Source organism: Vidua chalybeata, chromosome 2 (genome assembly GCF_026979565.1).
Source record: "Vidua chalybeata isolate OUT-0048 chromosome 2, bVidCha1 merged haplotype, whole genome shotgun sequence".
Taxonomy (NCBI): domain Eukaryota; kingdom Metazoa; phylum Chordata; class Aves; order Passeriformes; family Viduidae; genus Vidua; species Vidua chalybeata.
In genome coordinates, this window is record NC_071531.1 from 79297228 (window position 1) to 79303287 (window position 6060).

Here is a 6060-nt window from a genome sequence, read left to right on the forward strand (position 1 = left end):
AAAACAATGGTCTGCAAGCTGTTCCCATGATACAGAGCACTGGGGTTGAGTGGGTGCTCTTCATGCCTATATGGCAATGCATCAATGTCTGTGTGGTCTCAAAACACTAAAACCCCACTGTGCAATCTAAGTCAAAGCATTTTGGACTCCATCAGAATTTCAGAGCAACATCAGGAGATGTGAAAAACTCTCCCTGGGAGCTGCCAGCCATTTCCACAATAACTTGTAAATAAGATTATAGTGACTTTTACGAACCTGTTTATGAAGTTGTGCCAGCTTCTCCAGTACAACTGTGTCCTTCAGGATCTTTGCTAGACAAGTGTACTGGGCCTGGCTGAGGGGGAATTACCTTTTTTTCTTAACAGCCTGTGTGGAGCAGTGCTTTGAAGCTGTGGCTGAAATGGTGTTGGTAACACAACAGTATTTTGGCTGTTGCTGCACAGAGCTTATAAAGCATCTGTGGTTTTCTCTCTTTCCTCCTCTGCCCACCTCACCCAGCAAGTTGGCTGGGGATTGGCAAAGGGTTGAAAGGGGACCCAGTCAGGACAGTTGATTCTAGCTGACAAAATGGATATTCCATGCCATATGACATCATGCTTAGCAGTAAAAGCTCAGAGGAAGGAGGAAGAACAGAGCATGTTAAGAAGAAATTCTTCACTGTGAGGGTACTGAGGCACTGAAACAGGTTGCCTCATTCCTGGAAGTGTTCAAGGCCAGGCTCAATGGGGCTCTGAGCAACCTGCTCTAGTGGAAGGTGTCCCTGTCCATGGCAGGGGGTTGGAACTGGATGGTCTTTAAGGTCCCTCCCAACCCAAGCCAGTCTGTGATTCTGTGATTCTGTGAAGTTATGTTTGTGGTTATGGCATTTGTCTTCTCAATTAAAGCTGAGGTCCTCCTTTCAAGAAGTAGCAAAACCTTTGGCTGCCAGTGGGAAGTAGTAATAAATTCTTTTTTTTTTCCCCTTCTTTGCCTGTGCATGCAGCTTTTACTCTCCCCATTAAACTATCATTAGCTCAAACCACAAATCTCCTCACCTTCTTTCTGTTTTCTCCCCATCCCATGAGGGAGGGGAATCAGTGAGCAGCTGGGTAGGTGTCTGTTAGCCACAACAGTCTGTTCCAAGCGCAGCATGGGGCCTGAGATAACGGGTTCCATTTGAGCATTCTATCAGCAGCTAGAGTTGTTAGAGGCAGGTCCTGTGCTGATCATGCAGCTTGTGTTCTTTACTGTATATTACAGTCCAAGGCCATTTCTGCTGTTTGCTGTGGTGCATATTGCTTTACTTCACTGTGCCTGGACACCTTTTGAAAAAGGCAATGGCCATGTGCCAGGACTGGCACTGATGCTTCTCTTGTGCTGTGTGAGCTCCCTTGTGGGAAGCATTAGGGATTACACCTCCCTCTGCTCCCCTGGGATGGATCATCTGCTCCTCTGGGATGAATGTGTCCAGCTTTTTTGGATGGGCTCCCAAGTTCCCTGTACGTGATCATGCATGCTGTTTGATTATGTTCTCAAGCATTATTGGATTGCTGTTGGGCTTGCAGAACCTGACTTGGTCCTGGCACAAGAGTAAACAAAGCATAAACCATTGTTGGTGAGGTGGCAAAGAAATGTGCACCAAGATGGCCAGCTGGTGTTGGCAAGGTTTGTGGGAGGATTTGGGAAGGTGCCTAGAGCCAGTGCCTAGAGCAGTTATCACCTTCAATAGCCTGAGATTTTACACTTGAACAGGCACATAAACCTGTTGAACTGGGTCACCACTTGAAGGAAGATGCCTTGCCTAAATCAATGAGACCCAACAAATTTTGACAATATTTTTCGGCTTGGCCTGTGCCTACTGAGCCTCAGCCCAGCACCATCAGAGAAGGCAGGATGAGGGAGTGACAAAGAGACCAAGGCAGAAATCACTCAGGCCATAAACCCCAAGTTTTAAAGGAGCTGCAAGATCTGTGGAAAAATTACAACCACAAGCCAGGTGAGCAGATTGCTGCCTAGTTGCTCCAATGTCAGGATACTGGGGTCTGGTGCCAGGAGTTAGCCAGCAAGCCAGGCAGCTGGGATCCCTAAGGAGAGACACCGGGACTGGCAAAGGGAAGCCTTTGGACATAATTCCTGTTGACAATGAAAGTCAGTTACTCCCTCAAGGATGACTTGGTATGATGCCTGGGCAAGTGAACCACCACTGTAAAAGGCACCCAATGCTTGAGGGAAGTAGAGGTGGTGGGACTGCACCCAGTCCATATGCAGAAGGTGCACATAACTCACCAGTGTTCAATGCCAACACCGTGGGGCTGATGTGCTGGACAGACCCCGAACCACTAACTCCCAGGATTCAAAGAGACCTTCCCCTCCTCCCCCTGACCAAAGGTCTAGGTCTCGGCTGCCAGAGATGCCCCTCAGAGTTGTCTCTGTCCTGTCGAAGGGAAAGGGGTATCCAGGGCATGCCATGCCAGCCTGTGGTTCCTCCTGCACAATCAGGAGGATGAAGAAGTGGAACAATGTGCCCACCTCAAATCTAGAAGCCCACATGCACAGACTACAAGGAAAACCACTGTACAAAGCACCCATCCAAGAACACTGGTTTGACGGCCTGGAATGTGATCCACAGAAGCAGAAGGCTTTGTTGGACACTGCTGCACAGCGTACCCTGACATCATCAGATTACAAGGGAGCAGAATCCATCTGGATTTCTGGAGTGACCTAGACTGGGAATGTCAGGGTCAGTGATCCATAGCTTAGTGAGCCCAAGAAACATCACGACATCTAGGGAAAGATGCAATATGTGGGTGGGCTTATGCTTGACGGGTGCATCTGACCACCAAAGTATCAGACAGGTGGTAGATGGAAGTTCTGTGAAGGGCAGGAGAGGGTAATTCAGAAAGATGGGCAAGAGGACCATCAGGTAACAAGCGCCAAAGTCTTTTTTCCCTAACTAATTTCCACACTGTAATTGAATTGACTTTGTCTGCATGCAGGATCTACATACTGAGATTTCACAACAGTGAGATGCTGATGCATGGTTTGGGCTTCTCAGTACTACAAAATTACAAAGAACAAGCAGTAGCCTCTGCTGATACAAGTCAGCAGGGTTCCATCGACTGCAGCCACCTCACTGACTTAGACAAGACTTAATCAAATACATCTGTCATCACTCTTCTATTATTCCTTCCCACTGGGGTCTCAGTGTTATTCAAGACACCAACAAGGATGAAAATCAACATCATGTCGACCACAGCTTCAAAGTCTGTCTGTCCACAGCCTAAATCCTCTATCTAAATTTAATTTAGTAAGATTTATCTGAGCCTGATGTAAGTAAATTAATCATGCAGAGCACTGACCTATCCTACCCCAGGCTACTATGCCCCACCCTGCATGTTTATTTAGAAGGTAATCTAATTTGCTGCAAATGTGCTTATCTAGGTGGAAAGCAAACTGTGATAGGTACCTTAGGAGGAAGAAAGCTTTCCAGGATGCATGCCTCAGTGAAATTGTATGAGGAATACAGAATCTATTGTACTGTTGTTGTTGATCTGCACTGGCATTATTCACCTGCTCCCCGCTCTTTGTCTCCATATATTTGTGAAGCACAGTTAAGCTCCTAAGCTCCAGTCAGTTCAAAACTGGATAGAATGCACCAGCCCTTCTCTCTGGGTTTCCCATAAAGAAAGTTTAAGCAACTCTGGAGAGCTGCTGGGTAACAACCTCCCACCTGCAAGGTACCTTTAGCAAATGAGAGTGAAATCCTGAGAGATGTTTGCTAGCATGATGCTGAAGCACAAGAGCCCACTGAGTAGCCAACAGTGGCATAGCCTGGCTATGTAACGCAGAAGAGTCACAGCACAACACATTAACCTGAGTAAGAAACACTGGAGGTCTCATGTTCCTAAATATATACAATACCAACCGTTGCTGAAACCATTAGAGGACAAAATTATGATTAATAGCATCTTCTAGATGCAAGCTATCTTCTGTCTCACTCCAGGCAGTTGCATCTTGCTGAGCTTTGCCTCCCAAGCTCCCAAGTGTATCTTGCACTTTGGCTTTGTCTCATCAGTGTGGTAAGAGAGGGATCAGATTCCAGGAATACTTTCCTCTTACTCCCTGAGGTGAAGCAGAACAGAGCTGGGAGGGAGGTGTGCTGGTGGATGCTGAGGCGGGGATAATAGACAGATGGTCCCAACACCAGACAGAGGATGTGTCTTGTTATTTCCCCTCTTTCCAACCATCTCACTGGTTTCAACACTTTTCTCTTGGTGGCCCACATCCACTTGCCTTCCCTATTTTCATCTGTTTCAGAGGAGAGCCTTCTACCCTACAGCTCTACTCTACATCCTTGCAGAGTATGGCAGCATGAAAGTAATCCCTGCTGCAGGCCCTCACCCAGACAAACGGACTGATAATATCGAGATGTGTGAGTTGTGTGCGTGCAAAAGCTGTAGAATAGCCAGCTGAGAGCATGGGAATGGCTCTCCTCCACTGAATGCGTACAAATGAGAATAAAATAGAGATGAAGGGTGACTTGGTCAGAACAGACACTCCCGTCGCCAGCCGATCCGGCCGTAGGCTGCTGCCCTCCTATGGCAAACTGGGACAGCAGTCCTGGTGCCCGGAGCGGCTCTCTGTATTGCTGAAGCGTACCGAGTTCAGCTGCTGGTTCCGGCTGACAGAAATCACAGCTTCCGAACACCCAGTTTGCCATCTCGCTGTTTGTCTGAAGTAGAAAATCAACAGCCTGGGGCACGCAGCCTTTCTGCGCCGCCAGGGAAGCTTTTGTGGATGGAGAGAACTGTGTGCTGCTCAAGGAGCATTTGCCATCCTGAGCCTGCGTGTGACACTGTTAGCATTGAACAAAAACATCCCTGCAGAGAAGGCGCGGATCTGCGGCTCTTCTCCCTTAGTGACAGCTCTTTGTTGCCATTGCTGGGGTTTGTTTTTCATGTCTGTGTTTCGGCAACACAGGAGCTTTTTGTTGATTCGTGGGCCCATGAGACCCTCATGAAGTTCAACAAGTGCAGGGGGCTGCATCTGGTGGGACAATCCCATATATGAGCACAGACTGCAAGGGGAACTTACTGAGAGCAGCTCTGAGGAGAATGACTTGGGGACTCTCATGTATAAAAAGCTGAACACAACCTGGCAGCGTGTGCTCACAGCCCAGAAAGCCAATTGTGTCCTGAGCTACAGCAAAAGCAGCATGGGCAGCAGGGCGATGGAAGGGATTCTGCCCCTCTGCTCTGCTCTTGTGAGATCCCACCCACAGTGCTGTGTCCAGCTCTTGGGACCTCAACACAAGAAGAAGGATGTGGATCTGTTGGAGCAGGTCCAGGAGAGGCCACAAAGATAATCAAAGGGCTGGAGCACCTCTCCTACAAAGGCTGAGAAAGTAGAGCACATTCATCCAGGAAAAGGCTTAAGGGGAAACCTCACTGCAGCCTTCCAGCACCTTGAGGGTGCTTGTGAAAAGCCAGAGACTTTTTAAACGAGCAATAGTGATGGGACATGGGACAAGGGTTTTAAACTAAAAGAGAACAGGTTTCGATTAGATATTACTAAGAAATTCTTTATTGTGAGGGGGGCCAGTCATTGGCACTGGTTGCCCAGAAAAGGTATCTCTGAGGTGTTAAGATACAAACATCATATCCCTTATACTGCCCAGTTCCTTTCCTGGTGAACCAAGAAATTAATTCATCATGAAAATTAGACTTGTATGCATTTCTAAAAAAAAAAAAATAATAAATGTAGCTTTATGTTCACACAAGCCACTGAGATTTGGATTAGATATAAAGAAGAAATTCTTTATTGTGAGGGTGGGGAGGCACTGGCACAAGTTGCCCAGAGAAGCTGTGGATGTCCCATCCCTAGAAGTGTTCAAGGCCAGGGATAGGGCTTTGAGCGAGCTGCTCTAGTGGAAGGTGTCTCTGCCCATGGCAGGGGTTTGGAACTGTGATCTTCTCCCGCCACAGAGCGGAGCAGCCCCCACGGCGCGGCGCTGGCTGAGGGCGGACACGGCGGCCAGAGCGCTGGGCTCCTCCCATCCGCACGGGGGCGCTGCGCCGTCAC